Source organism: Carlito syrichta, unplaced genomic scaffold, assembly GCF_000164805.1.
Source record: "Carlito syrichta isolate Samal-C Ts95f unplaced genomic scaffold, Tarsius_syrichta-2.0.1 Scaffold309200, whole genome shotgun sequence".
Classification (NCBI taxonomy): Eukaryota; Metazoa; Chordata; class Mammalia; order Primates; family Tarsiidae; genus Carlito; species Carlito syrichta.
Genome location: NW_007253296.1, coordinates 707,840 through 725,455, shown reverse-complemented (window position 1 = coordinate 725,455; position 17,616 = coordinate 707,840). Strand labels below are relative to the sequence as shown.

The following is a 17,616-nucleotide window of genomic DNA, read 5'->3' as shown; positions in this document are numbered from 1 at the left end:
TCCACTCACCTCAGCCTCCCAAAGGCGCGGGATTACAGGCCGAGCCACCGAGCCTGGCTGAAAAAGTAGTTTCAACAAGGAATGTTTAGATGTTCAGTGCCCTACCCAGAGGTTGGTGGCCCCAGTTGATCCTACCTTCCAATGATGTTATTTGAGATTTAGGCTTATTCCATCCTTTCAGCATGCCATACTTATCCTCCTTTATATAAAGAACTACAATAATGTTGGCCATCCTTTAACATCGGGAATAGAAATTACATGGCAGTACTAGTTATGAAATGTTCATGCTAGATAGAATAATGTTATGTAAATGATCTTTCTCTTTGAAATGATAACACAAAGTTTGAAAATTCTGAGTGAACTCATGAAGTTAAATTTGAAAAACAGACTCAGTTTTGGGGAATTTTTTTTCAAGAAATATAAGACCTTATTTATGAATATTTGCTATCTTTGATGGTAGAATATACTCATTCATGTAGTTCTTTTTTTTTTTTTTTTGAGTTGGAGTCTCACTCTGTCACTCAGACTGGAGTGCAGTGGCCGCTTCTGGCCACTGCAGCCTCGACCTGCTGGCCGGCGATCCTTCCGCCTCAGCCTTCCAAGTAGCTGGAACCACAGGTGCGCGCTACCACACCTGGCTAATTTTTTAAATTTATTTATTTTAGAGATGAGGTCTCGCCAAGTTGCCCAGAACCCGCAGGCTCTGGCAATCCACTCACCTCAGCCTCCCAAAGCGCTGGGCTTACTGGCCGAACCACCGAGCCCGGCTTAATGTAGTTCTTATGTGAGTAAATTATCTTTGGTTTTTTTTTGTTGTTGTTGTTTTTTTGAGTTGAAGTCTCACTCTGTCAACCAGACTGAAGTGCAGTGGCACGCTCCCAGCCACCACAGCTTCAACCTGCTGGGCTCCCATGATCCTTCTGCTCAGCCTTCCAAGTAGCTGGAACTACAGGCACACGCTACAACACCCAGCTAATTTTTTGATTTGTTGTAGAGAGGAGGTCTCGCCAAGTTGCCCAGGCAGGTCTCGAACTCGCGGGCTCAGGCAATCCACTCACCTCGGCCTCCCAAAGCGCAGGATTACAGGCTGAGCCTCCGAGGCCGGCATATCTTCTGTTTTTATAGGCAGCTTTCAAATCTGTCCTTAGTTGTATGTATATAGTTTACACACATACCAAGCTGGGGAATAGTAGGTTGATAGGAACTTGATTTGTTTTTAAGTAGGTTTTTTTTGTTTTGTTTTGTTTTTTTGAGTTGTAGTCTCACTCTGTTGCCTAGGCTTGAATGCAGTGGCACGCTTACAGCCACTGAAGCCTTGACCTGCTGACCTGCTGGTCTCAGGTGATCCTTCTGCCTCAGTCTTCCAAGTAGCTATAATTATAGGCACGTGCTACCATGCCTGGCTAATTTTTGATTTTTTAAAGTTTAGTACTTATTTATTTATTTTATTTCTTTTAGAGATGATGTCTTGCCAAGCTGCCCATGCTGGTCTTGAACCTGTGAGTTCAGGCAATCCTCTCATCTCGGCCTCCCAAAGTGCTGGGATTATAGGCATGAGCCACCACTCCTGGCTGTTTTTGTTTTTTGAGTCAGAGTCCCACTCTGTCACCCAGGCTGGAGTGCAGTGGCATGATTATATCTCACTGCAGTCTCTACCTCCTGTACTCAAGTGATCCCTCCCATTACAGTTGCCTAAGTAACTAGGACTACAGAAGCATCCCACCATGCCTGGCTAATTTTTAGAAATTTTTTGTAGAAATTGGTCTCCCTAGGTTGTCCAGGCTGGTTTTGAACTCTGAACTCAGTCAGCCCTCCCACCACAGCCTCTTAAAGTGCTAAGATTTCAGGCATAAGCCCCACTTTTCCTAGCTCAAGAATTTAATAGAACATTTAGTACTGAAAAGTGCCTAAGGAATCTTCTTTTTCAATTGTTCACTTAATATGAGAATATTTTATCTGATATTCCTTTTGAAAATTTTCAACTTAAGCAGTTCACCAACTGACCTTTTGTACAAATGATGCAGTTTTACACGTCATCCCTCACCATTGGTTTCTTCTCTTAATATTATAGGAAAACTTTTTATCTTCTTTATTTTCATATATGCACATGCATAGTTGTACACTTTCATAGTTTAAAAGTCATATAGTTCCACAAAATTGTTTGTTAAAAAGCAGCAGTCCACCTGGGCATGTTGACTCAAGCCTGTAATCTCAGCACTTTGGGAGGCTAAGGCCTGGGCAACAGAGTGAGACTCTGACTCAAAAAAAAAAAAAAAAAAAAATCTAGTCTTCTCAGTTTGTCTGACTATTTCATCATGACTAGCTTTCAATGAACTGTTATTGTCAAAAATGCTACATATATAGTGTTTTATATTTCTAATTGCAAATTAAAGGGCACATAATGCCAGTTTGTCCTGATTTTGGTGTTCACTTTGAACACTTGGTTAAGATGGTATGCAACAGATTTCTCCATTATAAAAATCCCATCTCCCTTTTGTAATTAATACGTAATCTGTGAGGTGATTTTTTTTTTTTGAGTTGGAGTCTCATTCTGTTGCCCAGGCTGCAGTGCAGTGACATGCTCACAGCCACTGCAGCCCCTACCTACTGGGCTCAGGTGATCCCTCCACCTCAGCCTTCCAAGTAGCTGGAACTACAGGCATGCGCCACCAAACTCAGCTAATTTTTGAATTTATTGTAGAGATGAGGCCTCCTCAAATTGCCCAGCTGATCTCAAGTCCGCAGGCTCAGGCAGTTCTCTCACCTCGGCCTTCCAAAGTACTGGGATTATAGGTGTGAGCCACTGTGCCCAGCTGAGGTGATTTTTTTTTTTTTTGAGTTGGAGTCTCACTCGGTCGCCCAGACTGGAGTGCAGTGGCCACTCCCGGCCACCGCAGCCTCAACCTGCTGGGCTCCGGCGATCTTTCCGCCTCAGCCTTCCTAGTAGCTGGAATTACAGGCATGCGCTACCATGCCTGGCTGATTTTTTGATTTATTGTAGAGATGAGGCCTCCTGCCCAGGCGGGTCTCGAACCCGCGGGCTCAGGCAATCCACTCACCTCAGCCTCCCAAAGTTACAGACTGAGCCACCAAGCCCGGCTAGAGGTGATTTTTTTTTTAAGACCATAAGAATATGTTGTTTTCCAGTAAACTTTTACCCAATGGTCTTAACGTAAATTTATGATTCTTGCCAGTATCAATTATTGCATTGATCTTTGTAAAATAAAGTATATTTTCTAAAGCCTCATTCTAGGAGATAATTATTTTGAGATTTTTGTTGTCTGAATGTGTCTTTATTCTATCCTCACAATTGATCTACAATTGGGTCTAGAATTTTGGTTGGAAATAATTTTCCTTCAGAATTTTTAACACAGTTTAATTACTTCCAAGCCTCTAGTGTTATTGCTGATAAGTCTGGAAGGCATTCTGATTATTGATAATTTGTATGTGAACTTTTTTCCTTTCTGGAAGGTTGTAGAATCTTCTCTTGTGTTCAGTTTCTGAAATTTTAGTGATATGTCTTGATGTCTGTTTTTATTCATTGTGGTAGGCATTTGGTGGACCTTTTTAATTTGGCAGTCATACCCATTAAATCCTGGGAAGATTTATTGAATTGCTACATAAATTCTGTTTTGTCCCCTATTTTGTTTTGTGTTCATTTTTGAGAACTCCTTTTTTTTTTTGAGTTGGTGTCTCACTCTGTCACTCAGGCTAGAGTGTAGTGGCACACTCACCGCCACTGCAACCTCGACCTGCTGGGCTCAGGTAATCTTCTGCCTCAGCCTTCCAAGTAGCTGGAACTACAGGTGTGTATTACATGCCTGGCTAGTTTTTTTATTTATTGTAGAGACAGGGTCTCACCATGTTGCCCAGCTCTGTCTCAAATCCCTCGGCCTCCCAACATGCTGTAATTATAGGCTTAAGCCTCTGCGCCTGGCCAGGAACTTCTATTATTCATATATTGGACCTCCTGATTCTCTATATTTCTTGTCTTTTCCCTCCTGCTGTTCATCTTCTTGACTTTTTATTCTGATTTTTAAAAGTTTTTTTTTCAGATTTTTTTTTTGAGTTGGAGTCTTACTCTGTCACTTAGACTGGAGTGCAGTGGCCGCTCCCGGCCATGACACGAGCCTGGGCAACTTGGCAAGACCTCATCTCTACAATAAATCAAAAAAATTAGCCAGACGTGGTAGTACGCGCCTGTAGTTCCAGCTACTTGGAAGGCTGAGGCGGAAGGATCACCGGAGCCCAGCAGGTCGAGGTTGTGGTGGCCGGCAGCGGCCACTGCACTCCAGTCTGGGCGACAGAGTGAGACTCCAACTCAAAAAATACATATATATATGATTACAAAAAAAAGAATTCTTTCTTGTTTTTAAAATAGTTCTTTTAAAAATATTACATTTGTGGCCATTGTTTTTGTTAAGCGCTAGCCAGGCATGTATTCATTGAACTGTGGCCAGGCCATGTTTCCTAAGCTTTGGCCCTTTCCCCTACCTTCGGGAGGTGAATCTCCTCTTTCTCTCTCTTACTTTATAAATAAACTATATTTTCCAACCTAAAAAAATTACATTTGTGTTTCATGTATGTAGTATTGTCATGTTCGATCCCCAGTGAATCCAACAGAGATGACGTAGTGTTCAAGAGGCCAAAAAAAAAGACCCAGTGACAGCAACTGAGACACAGGGTTTATTGGAGACTTACACACAGGGCTTCTAGGGGTGGCCAACTAAACAGGCAAAAAACCGCTACCTTCTGTGGCAAGCGTGTTGTTTATATAGTAACTTTTATATAGCAAGCTCTACATAACTCAAAACAAAAGGTCTCAGTACATGCCCACTATACGCTCTTAGTATATCCTTGAATGGCTTTCAAAATCGACTTGCTGGGCTCTGGCAATCCTTCCACCTCAGCCTTCCAAGTAGCTGGAACTATAGGTGCACACTCTCACACCTGGCTAATTTTTGATTTATTATAGAGACAAGGTCTTGCCAAGTTTCCCGGGCTGGTTTCGGACCCACGGGCTCAAGCAGTCCACTCGCCTCAGCCTCCCAAAGTGCTGGGATTATAGGCTAAGCCATCGTGCCCAGCCTTTTTTTTCTTTTTTGAGTTAGTTTCACTCTGTTATCCTGGCTAGAGTGCAATGGCACAATCACCGCTCACTGCAGCTTCAGACTCCTGAACTCAGGCAGTCCACCTTAGCCTCCCGAGTAGCTGGAACGACAGACAAATAGGCCACCATGCTTGGGTAGTATTTTTATTTGTTTGTGGAGACAAGGTCTTGCCATGTTACCCAGGCTGGTCTTGAACTCCTTGGCTCTAACAGTCCTCCCACCATGGCCTCCCAAAGTACTGGAATTACATATGTGAGCCACCACGCCTGGCCTGGCTTTCATAATCTTTTTTTTGAGTTGGAGTCTCACTCTGTCACCCAGGTTGGAGTGCAGTGGCACACTCACGGCCACCCCAGCATCGACCTGCTGGGCTCTGGCAATCCTTCTGCTTCAGCTTTCCTAGTAGCTAGGTGCGCTACCACGCCCGGCTAATTTTTTATTTTTACTGCAGAGACAAGGTCTCGCCAAGTTGCCCGGACTGGTCTCGAACTCGCGGGCTCAGGCAATCTGTTCGCCTCGGCCTCAGCTGGGATTACAGGCTGAGCAACAACCCCGGCTAGCTTTCATAATCTTATTTGTCATTTTTCTGCAGTTTCCTTGGATTCAGGTATGTGGAAGAGCATTGCAGCCAGATATCACAGCAGCAATGTAAACCACAACAACACAAAAGATAATGAACATAATGGTAATTACATTCTATAAAAAGTTTTTCCAAGTGCCAGAAGTTAAATAAGCCATGTGGTGATAAGATCATAAGACAAAGACTTTGTAGTCTTTGTCAGTGCCTTCATAGCTTATATTAACATTCTGAACCTACTGGGCTCAGGTGATCCTTCCACCTGAGCCTTCCAAGTAGGTGGAACTACAGGCATGTGCCACCATGCCTGGTTAATTTTTTTATTTATTGTAGAGATGAGGTCTCGCCAAGTTGCCCAGGCTGGTCTTGGACTCATGGGCTCAGGCAATCCTCTCGCCTCAGCCTCCCAAAGTGCTAGGATTATTGGCATGAGCCACTGTACCCAGTCACATTCTGTTTTAATTTAAGCATAAATTCCATTCTAGGTGGCAATTAAGATATCCAGACCATGCAATTTTGTAGAGTAATACACCTAAGCAGTAAATCATTAAGAAAAGTTATAGGCTGGGCACGGGGCTCACGCCAACAATCTCAGCACTTTGGGAGACTGAGGTGGGAGCATCACTTGAGCCCAGGAGTTTGATACCAGTCTGGACAACATAGTGAGACCTCATCTCTACAAAAAATAAAAAAAATTAGCTAGGCATGGTGGCATGAGCCTGTAGTCCCAGCTACTCAGGAGGTTGACACAGAATAATCACTAGGAGTTGGAGACTGCATTGACTTATGATCGTGCTGTTGCATGCCAGCCTGGGCAATAGGGTGAAACCCTCACTCAGAAAAAAAAAGAGTAACAGCATGATGAGTATCATTGAAGGCTACAGCTGTGTGTGTAGTCAGGGCCTCAATTTGTAGCTCTATATTTGTCGTTGCTGCTTAGGGGGCGAAGAAGACAAGGGATAGAACCACCATAATGCTTGCTTCTGGGGATATCTAGCTTTTACAGTTTCCCAGTTACCGGGGGCCATGTCTAAACTGGGCATTATATACGTAATAAGTAGCCCCATGTAATCTGCCAGTCCAGTTGAAGGGCAAGTAAGGCCAGCCAAGGGTGCCATAGGCCCATATCCATCCCACAGGGAAACTTACACATCCACATGTATAGACTCATTCTACCAACCCAGCCATGTCTCACTGATGAAGCTAAGGATATGGCTACATTGTTGTATCAGGACTCATACCATAGTAATGAGGGCTTTAACCTGGGACATGCTGTCACTGTGCTGTTGAATACACAGTGGTGTGTGCTACAGTCTACTTGTATTTGTAATTGGTCCCCTCACAGCATATCCTACACTGTGGGTGACATTAACCTGCCCAGGAATAGGCAGAAAATGTGTTCCTGGTTTTCCTTTGAGTAGGGAATTCACTGTGTAATATACTATGATTATAAAAGGAAAACAGTTATAAAGCCTTCTACCAAGTGTAGAAGTGGCTCCAGATACTCAGGTTAGCTGCTTGAATGCACCATGACAGGCCCATAGTGGAGGAGAGGGGCAGCTCTCTACAGACCCAACAGTCTATTTCATTCTGGAAAGAGCCCACCATATGTGCCCAGTCAGTGAAGAGGTTTGCTGCACACCATCTATGGGCGAAAGGTGAGAGGGCAAGTCATGGCCATTTAACAGGATACAGGAAGTTGTGTCTTTCTGAGAAAGCACGATGCCTCTTAGAGACTTGGTTCCTGGTTTACAATACCAAATGACTTGAGCTCCTTTGCAATGCATTGTGGGAGACTGGAGTAGGACAGTTGGGAGTATTATGATGTTCCATAAAGGGAGGATGATCATCCTCTTACACAGAGGAGGACCAGGGTTCATTATCTTAGAAGGGTAAGGGGAAGTGTAACTTGTACAAGGAGGGACCCCAAAAAACCCAGAATTTATTTATAAACAGTGACATGTTTATTCTTACATGTTTAAACTTGTCACCTTCAAAGTATTCTTTGTTTGATGCAATACACCTATCGAGATGCTTTTCCCATGCTCTAAATAGTTTTTGAACTCATCAGTTTTGATGCCTTTTAGTGCTTCTGCTGTTTTTCTGTTTCACCTCTTCCATGTTGGTAAAATGTTTCCCTTTGAGAACTTTTTTCATCTGGAGAAACAAAAAACAGTTGCTCAGTGTAGTGACATTGGGTAAATAGGGAGGGTGGAGCATGAGGGTCATGCTGGTTTTGGTCAAAAACTGCTGAACACTTAGTTGTGGTGTGGGCAGGTTTGTTGTCATGGTGGAAGAACCAGTCACCTGTTTGCCACAACTAGGGGTGTTTCTTCTGAAAATTGTGATGCAGTCTTCTCAAACTTCCAGATAAAAACTTTGGTTGACTGATCTGGAGAAACAAATTCTGAGTGTACTACAAGCCCACCATCCAAAAGATAATTCCGATTTTTTTTTGGGGGGAGGATCCCCCTCGTATATCTTATTCTAGTCCTTTTTTGCCATGGATCAGAAAAATCAAACTACTGAGAGCTAGTTTGCCATTTCTAGGACCATGTAATGATGTTTTCCCTGATGGGCAGGTCCTGTGGCACTGGCATAGCAGGTTGCCCTGAGTCCCAGGTTGGGGCAATGATGTATCAGATGTATCATTCTTTATATTGTCTACCTGGATCCTGGCATTATGTCCTTGGGTCAAAAGAGTATATGTGCTGGCTGAGTGCAGTTGGCTCATGCCTGTAATCCCAGCACTTAGAGAGGCCAAGGTGAGAGGATTGCTTGAGCCCAGGAGTTTGAGACAAGCCTGGGCAACATAACAAGATCTTGTCTCTACCCCACCTCTCAAAAAAATAGCTGGGTGTAGTGGCATACACCTGTAGTCTCAGCTACTCTGGAGGTTGAGGTGGAATGATCGCCTGAGTCCAGGAGGTCGAGGCTGTAGTGAGCTGTAATCATGCCACTGCACCAGCCTGGGTGACAGAGTGAGATACCAGCTCAAAAAAAAAAAAAAAAGAGTATATGTTGGGGCAATGAGAATGCACATGTTCATTCAGGTGTGAATGGTGGCCTGTTGATAGAGTCAGGGAGTTCATCTCCTGCCAGAGTTGTTGCTTCAGCAATCCATTCATCTGTACAGTCAGCCCTGCTGTTGTAGGGTTGTATGGCAGGTGGAAATGCCAGTAGATATCAGGGCCTCTGCTCATTCTTGCATTTGGTGCCTGGGAAAGCGTGAGCCCTGGTCACTGTGGATTTCACACATACACAACTGCCTCAGTCTTTTTATGGTGGTTTTCTGGGTGGTATGTTTGCTGGAATGTGCTTGCATTGGTACTGTGCAGGTGCTAGCACCAGTCAAGGCATAGTGGCATCCATCAGATAGGGGCTGTGACCCTATGTAGTCTACTTGCCACCATTGGGCTGGGCTCTGGCCTGGGCGGTCTGTCTGGTATCATGTGACAAGGACCTGGGGATTTCCTGCGCACAGGTAGGGCCTTGCCGATGGATGTATATGAGGTCTTTATGTCATAAGGGCAGGCCTGAGTTCTTTGCTATGGCCTAAAAGGTATATTGCCTTTTATGTTCTGTCTTCTTATGCAGGCATCTTAGGTAGCAACTTCCTGTAGGAGATGAATGTGCACTAGCTTATCTGCTTGTTGATTCCAAGGTAGTGTTGGGTCCCGGGATTTTGGTCCCAGAACAGCTTAGTCATGATAGCCCTGACTTACTGACATGGTAGTCAGTGGCCCTTCGGATGGGTTTCTTGGCAAGCTAAGGTCTCCAGCCTGTCATGTTATTCTTGCAGGTGGAATAATAAGGTCTCCACTGTTTCATCCTGACCTTATCTGGCATCACTTTCTAGTCACAGCTCATTTTGTAACTGATATACTCTAGCATATGCTGTGAGCTCAGCCTCAGAGGCTGTATGCAGTGCCGTAAGGAGCAGCCAACCAACCAAGGCTGCAGCATCTTGGGCATCTGACTTAACTTTTTTGGATCCACCTCCTGCAACATTTCTTCTAGACCCTTTGGTGTTTTCATGGAGCTTTTTTTGACCTCCTGGCTGGCTTGCCATTTGCTGTGCTGGACTCCCAGTTAGTCTAACTGGGACAGCATACTGTCTAAGAGGCTGAAAAAAGATCTAGAGACAGTGGGTGAGACACAGGGTTTATTGGAGACCTATACACAGGGTATGCAGTGGGGGCCAGCTGAACAGGCAAAAAAATCCCAAAAAACCTCTACCTTCTGTGGCAAGCATGCTGGTTATATAGTATCTTTCTTTTTTTTTTTTTGAGTTAGAGTTGCCCAGACTGGAGTGCAGTGGGGACCTGCTGAACAGGTGGCCCGACCACTGCAGCCTTGCCCTGTTGGGCTCTGGCAATCCTTCCGCCTCAGCCTTCCAAGTAGCCAGAACTACAGGCGCACGCTATCACGCCTGGCTAATTTTTTATTTATTTTAGAGATGAGGTCTCGCCAAGTTGCCCAGGTGGGTCTTGAACCCATGGGCTCAGGCAATCCACTCGCCTCGACCTCCCAAAGTGCTGGGATTACAGGCTGAACCACTGAGCCTGGCCTACTAATTTATTTTTTAAATTTAGAAGCAGGGTTTTGCTCTGTTCCCCAGACTGAAATGCAGTGGCACATAACCATTAACTCCTGGGCTTAAGGGATCTTTCAGCCTCAGCTTCCTAAGTAGTTAGGACTATAGACATACTCCACCACACCCAGCTAATTTTTTTTTTTAAGTTGGATTCTTACTCTTTCACCCAGGCTGGAGGGTAGTGGCATACTTCTGGTTACTGCAGCCTCGACCTGCTGGTCTCAGGCAATCCTTCCACTTCAGCCTCCCAAATAGCTGGAACTACAGGCATGTACCACCAAGCCCAGCTAATTTTTTGATTTATTGTAGAGATGAGGTCTCACCAAGTTGCCCAGGCTGGTCTCAAACCTGAGACTCAGGCAATCCTCTCACCTCGGCCTCCCAAAGTGCTGGGATTATAGATGTGAGCCATTGTGTCCGGCAATTTTTAAATTTTTTATGGCGACGAGGTTTCACTATGTTGTCCAGGTTGGTCTTGAACTCCTGGTCTTCAGTGAGTCTCCTGTCTTGGCCTCTCAAAGTTCTGGGATTACAGGTATGAGCCACTCTGCCCAGCCCAAATACAGTTATTCTTTTTATTTATTTTATTAATTTTTGTGTATGTGTAAGCAGGATTTATTGAGAGGTCAGAGACGCTCCACAATGGGCGGAGACCCGAAGGGGTTGCCCATCTGGGGCCGAAAACCTGATACTTATATAGCCCTAAGTCTAAACCGATTGGCTAGCACTAGCTGTGAGCTGTAGCTGTTCTAATTGGTCAGTATTAAGGTAGGGACCTAATGGCGAGCTGATTGGTTGCTTTTCTATTCCGGCAGTGAGCTTTAGCTTGTGAGGCTCCCAAGGAGCTTGTTTACCAACGCTGAGCCAGAGACCTGCCGGAAATTCACTACACTGTTATCAGAGGACCCATGTCTGCCTAGTCTTTCTCTAGCTATCTCCTGTGTCATTCCCCCCTCTGGAGTAGTAACCCTAACTGCAGTTAGAGAGTAAGGACGATGACTGGTCTGGCTACTTCCTGCTGATCATGGGCATTGTATGGATACAGCAGCTGGGGTTCCTCCAGAGGGCGCTCTAAGGGTCCTCTGTAGACAAAAGCTTCCATTCAGTGTTCCATCTGCATCACCATTTGGAGTTTGATGGCCTCTAGGCGAGAAGGAAAAAACTTTAAAAGAAGATTAGCTATACATGGACCAAACACAAGCAATACAACAAAAAGAGATATTAAGGAAAATAGCCCATGTCCATATATTGGAAATCCCCAGAGGATAAAAAAAGGACTGTACCCAACTGGGTCCTGACACTGCCTGTTATTGTAAAGAGTCAATGATTTTTATTGTTTTATGACCTGTAAATTCTTTTTTACTTGGGAGGAAGTGTTAATATGGAAACAACAAGTTTCAATATGAAAACAAGTTTCATTTAATAATGCGCATGTTCCTCCACATTCCTCCATGAGCATATCTAATGTTTGAATAATTACCCCGTTGAGTCACATGTGTAATGGAGAGTTTTATTAGAAGCTAGGACTAGACCGGGCTCGGTGGCTCAGCCTGTAATCCCAGCACTTTGGGAGGCCGAGGTGAGTGGATTGCCTGAGCCCGCGGGTTCGAAACCCACCCGGGCAACTTGGCGAGACCTCATCTCCAATATAAATAAAAAAACTAGCCGGGCGTGGTAGCACGCGCCTGTAGTTCCAGCTACTTGGAAGGCTGAGGGTGGAAGGATCGCCGGAGCCCAGCAGGTAGAGGCTGCGGTGGCCGGGAGTGGCCATTGCACTCCAGTCTGGGTGACAGAGTGAGACTCCAACTCAAAAAAAAAAAAAAAAAAAAAGAAGCTAGGACTAATGATACTAAAAACAGGAAGCAAGATAGAGTAGGCATTTTGCTTGTTTCTGAGGGAAACTTGTAGGGAAGAAAACAATCCCATGGATACTTAGGATTAAGGGGTCTTGACAGAGACATCTAAGGGTACAAATCAAGATAAAAACAAAGACAGCAAGTAAGATAGAACCATTAGGAGGAAATCCATAGGCAGTAAGTAGTAGCACTTGTCTTTTATGATCTTTAGTTTGATTCTGGATGCTCTTCCAGGTCAGCTGAAGCAACTTCTTCTGGACTCCACACTTTCACTCTAGTGTGATGAATCCACATGTCTATTTCAGTAACATTTACCTTCTGTCTTGGGGTTCGGGTGCCAAAACTAATGTGGGTTTTTCAGGTTAGCCTGGGCTTCAAGAGTGTCAGCTCAATGGGACAGCCAAGCCCCAGACAGAGTCGTCGAGGGGCTTGTAATCCTCGCCCCAGAAGTGTCAGCTCTAATGGACTGGCAAGCCAAGCCCTGAGAGTGTTGCAATTCGGGGGACTGGTAAGCCAAGCCCTGAAAGTGTTGCCATTCGGAGGATTGGCAAACCAAGCCCTGAGAGTGTTGTGATTCAGTGGACTCACAAACCTAGTCCCCGGGGTGTTGGCTCTAACGGGCTGGCAAGCCAAGCCCTGAGAGTGTTGCTGGTTCAGTGGGCTGGCAAGCCTAATAATCCCCTGAGTGTCTCAGCTTCGGAGTCTCGCCTTCTTCTGGAAGCTCTCCTGGTTCAGCCAGCTCTGCTGGCTGGCAAGGCAGCCTCTGGGGTGGACGGCTTTTCGGCTCCGATGATCTTCTGTAGCTCTTCAGGGTCGAAGTCCTTGTCTCATGCCCAGGAAGAATGAGGGACACAGACAGCCGGAAAGTGAGTAAGCAGGATTTATTGAGAGGACAGAGAAGCTCCCACAGTGGGAGGGGACCCAAAGGGGTTGCCCCAGTTATTCTTTTTAAAGAAAAGATTTGGGACCCCAAAGGGAGGTCTTGCGTTGTCCAGCCTGATCTTGAACTCTTGGGCCCAAACGATCCTCTCACTTCCCAAAGGGCTGGTCTTACAGGCATGAGCGACCGTGCCCAACCCTCTTTTTGAAAAAATTTAAATGAATTTACCATGACTTGAAAGACAAGAATATGTTGTGGGAGCCTGATACTTTTTATCGGTGGCTATGAAAACTAGTTGCTTCCTTTTTATTAAAATTGCTTGGAAAATACAGTGTTAGTTGAATTCAAGGAGAATATGCTAAGTTTAGTAAAATCTGTTGTTTTTTGTTGTTGTAGTACTTATTTTGGGAAATATTATTAAAGGAAATGCAGGCTGACTTTATTTAAATAAGTATATTAGCTATAATGAACTTTGCCTCATTTTCAGGAGCATAAGGTATAATTTGGGAACCTTTTGCAAGAATTTTCGAGTCCCCAAATAAAAACTTATGAATAAATGATATATATTTTTAAATAAAAAGAGAATCTGACATTGTCAACAATTGGATATAATGAAGAAAATAATTTTTATTTGGCCAAGCAGACTGTGCTATAACCAGATCTGGAAACAGGCCATGTTTTGGAGGTGATAAGACAGCAAAACTATATGAGCCTTTCCCAAAGGTCACCTTCATTCTTTGTCCTCTTTCTGCAGAATGAAAGCTTAACCTAATTCATGGCAAGGCTTTAGGAATCCCAATCTTGTATGCAAGGAAAATTTTGTGTGAGGGTGCATTTTTGTGAAAAAGATCAGCTTTTTTTTTTTTCATTTTAAAGATGTGAGGTACAATTTGAGATTAGGTATACAAGTGGTCATTGTACAGGTAATGTTTGGGCCTCCCTTTGGTCCCACTTCATCTGATTTGAGATCAGGTACCCTTATTGATGTTATGTGCCCAGACCCATAGCTTTTATCAGATTGCTAATAGGTGGTAAAATTTAAGAATCATTGGTTTAGGTACTTACTATGTTTGCTGGGTAGGGAGGGCAAAAGTGGAGGCGGTAAAAGAGTAAAGATTAGTTGTAACTGTAAGACTTTTTTGACAACACCATAAAATTCCATTTACACAATTACCTGTATATAACTGAAACAAAAATGTACAAAACTATTGATGTCCTCATAAAGTGTGGTACATCTTAACACTTTCTATTCTATTTCATTTTTATTTTTTATTTTTTATTTTTTGAGTTGGAGTCTCACTCTGTCGCCCAGACTGGAGTGCAGTGGCCGCTCCCGGCCACCGCAGCCTCGACCTGCTGGGCTCCGGCGATCCTTCCGCCTCAGCCTTCCGAGTAGCCGGAATTACAGGCATGCGCTACCACGCCCGGCTGATTTTTTGATTTATTGTAGAGATGAGGTCTCGCTGCCCAGGCGGGTCTCGAACCCGCAGGCTCAGGCAATCCACTCACCTCAGCCTCCCAAAGGCGCGGGATTACAGACTGAGCCACCGAGCTCGGCTTATTTCATTTTTAAAATATTAGTTGTAACTTGCTAAATTGATTTTTTTTCTTTTTTTTTTTGAGTCACAGTCTCACTCTGTTGCCCAGCCTGGAGTGCTTACGGCCACCACAGCCTCAACCTGCTGGGGTCAGGCAGTGCTTTTACCTCAATCTTCCAAGTAGCTGGAACTACAGGCGCGCTCTACCTTGCCTGGCTAATTTTTTGATTTATTGTAGAGATGAGGTCTTGCCAAGTCGCCCAGGCTGGTCTGGAACCTCTGGACTCAGGCAGTCCTCTCGCCTTGGCCTCCCAAAGTGCTGGGATTACATGCTTAAGCCACTGTGCCCGGTGCTAAATTGATTTTTAAACATTTTGGTGGGTGGTAGGCCCTGTTTTGAAAAACACTGATCTAGTGCATTATAGTTTACAAAACCCTTTCATTTACTCTCAATTTTCACAGCAGTTCCATGAGGCACATATGAGCTTCTTTTAATTAATTAATTAATTAACTTATTTTGAAATGAAGTCTCGCTATGTCACCCACGCTGGAGTGCAGTAGCTATTCACAGGTATGATCATAGCATACTGCAACCTTGAAATCAAGAGATCCTCCTCAGCCTCCTGAGTAGCTGAAACTACAGGCACATGCCATTATGCCTAGCAGAACTTTTTATTTTGAATTGGAGTCTCACTCTGTCACCCAGGTTGAAGTGCAGTGGCTGTGAGTGATTTATTGTATTGATTTATTGTAAAGATGAGGTCTTACCAAGTTGTCCAGGCTGGTCTTGAACCTGTGGGCTCAGGTAGTCCTCTCATCTCAGCCTCACAAAGTACTGAGATTATAAGCATGAGCCACTGTGCCCAGCCAGAACTATTTATTTTTATAGACAAGGAAGCTCAGGCCCAATAAGTGACTTGTTTAAGGTTGTACTGCCAATATATGGCAGAGTCAGAGTTTGAGCCTGCATCCTAGGTTTTTTTGTTTTTTGTTTTTTGAGTTGGAATCTCACTTTGTCACCCAGACTGGAATGCAGTGGCACGCTCCTGGCCACCACAGCCTCGACCTCCTGGACTCCGGCAATCCTTCTGCCTCAGCCTTCCAAGTAGCCAGAACTACAGGCGCGTCCTACCACACCCAGCTAAGTTTTGATTTATTGTAGAGATGAGGTCTCACCAAGTTGCCCAGGTGGGTTTCGAACCCTCAGGCTCAGGCAATCCACTCACCTCGACCTCTCTAAGTGCTGGGATTACAGGCTGAATCACCAAGCCTGGCTGTATTCTAGGTTTTGACTTCAGCTTCCCACTGCATATTTGCTTACACAATCCAAACTGTTTACTTTTCTCTTCTCAATTATAGGGAATAATACTAGCTAAGACTGTAATACCCCAATTAACATACCTACATTGTCCCAAATCTTGTCTTTTGTTATTTGGGAGTTCTTTCTTAGAAGTTATAGATTTTCCTATCAGTGTAACAGGTTCTTTCCTTTTGTTTTCTGCTCTGTCTTGAACCATTGGTTCTCAAGCCGGAATTTGCATCAGTTTCTTTTTTTTTTTTGAGTTGGAGTCTCACTTTGTTGCCCAGGTTAGAGGGCAGTGGCATGAAGCCTCAACCTGCTGGGCTCAGGTGATCCTTCCACCTCAGCCTTTCAAGTATCTGGAGCTACAGGCATGTGCTACCACGCCTAGCTAATTTTTTTTTTTTAATTGTAGAGACAAGGTCTCACTAATTTGCCCAGTTAGGCTCACGGGTCTCAACCCCGTGAGCTTAGCTAATCCTCTCAACTCCACTTCTCAAAGTGCTGGAATTACAGGTGTGAACCACTGTGCCCAGTTTGCATCAGTGTCAATCAACTGTGAAACTTTAAAATTTTTATCCCTCGGCCTCCAGTTATAATTTTTTTAAAAAAATTGCAATAGCTGGCCGAGTGCAGTGGCTCATGCCTATAATCCCAGCACTTTGGGAGTCCGAGGTGAGAGGATTGCCTGAGCCCACGAGTTCAAGACCAGCCTGGGCAACTTGACAAGACCTCATCTCTACAATAAATCAAGAAAAATTAACGGGGTGTGATGGCACATGCCTGTAGTTCCAGCTACTTGGAAGGCTGAGGTGGAACGATCGCCTGAGCCCAGCAGGTTGAGGCTGCGGTGGCCGTGAGCATACCACTGCACTCAAGTCTCAGCGACAAAGTGAGACTCCCACTCAAAAAAAAAATTGCAATAGCTTTAGGGGGTACAAAGTTTTTGGTCTGGTCTTTAAGTATACCCACTACCCCCACCTGTGCACATTGTACCTGATAGGTGGTTTTTCATCCCTCCGTCTTTTCCCACTCCCTTCTGAGTCTCCAGTGTCCATTATACCATTCTCTATGTCTTTGGAGATCCTTAGTTAGGTCCCACTTATAAGTGAGAACATACTGCTTTTGGTTTTCTCTTCCTGAGTTCACTTAGGATAATGTTCTCCAACTTCATCCAAGTTGCTGCAAACAACATTTTATTATTTTTGATAACTGAATAGTATTTCATAGTGTATATACCACATTTTCATTATCTAGCTACAATCAACAGATCTGGGGTAGAGTTTAGATATTGTGTATTTTGTGTGTGTGTGTGTGTGTTGGAGTCTCACTCTGTCACCCAGACTGGAGTGCAATGGCCACTCCTGGCCACTGCAGCCTCGACCTGCTGGGCCCAGGTGATCCTTCCGCGTCAGTCTTCCAAGTAGCTGGAACTACAGGCACGTGCTACCACGCTCGGCTAATTTTTAAAAAAATTTTATTGTGGAGATGAGGTCTCGCCAAGTTGCCCGGGCGGATCTCGAACCCGTGGGCTCAGGCAATCCACTCACCTCAGCCTCCCAAAGTGCGGGATTGCAGGCTGAGCCACCGAGCCGGCTTTATTGTGTATTTTTTTTTTTTAAGTTGGTGTCTCACTCTGTTGCCCAGACTGGAGTGCAGTGGCCGGGAGCCTTGACCTGCTGGGCTCCGGCGATCCTTCTGCCTCAGCCTTCCGAGTAGCCGGAATTACAGGCATGCGCTACCATACCCAGCTGATT

General features: G+C 44.6%; 1 protein-coding gene across 1 annotated transcript in view; it reads left to right on the top strand.

Annotated features, from left to right (window-relative positions):
• The window catches only part of ACACA (acetyl-CoA carboxylase alpha), a 266,326-nt gene that overhangs the window by 4,317 nt on the left and 244,393 nt on the right, over positions 1 to 17,616 (top strand). The gene's annotated exons all lie outside the window — the stretch shown is intronic.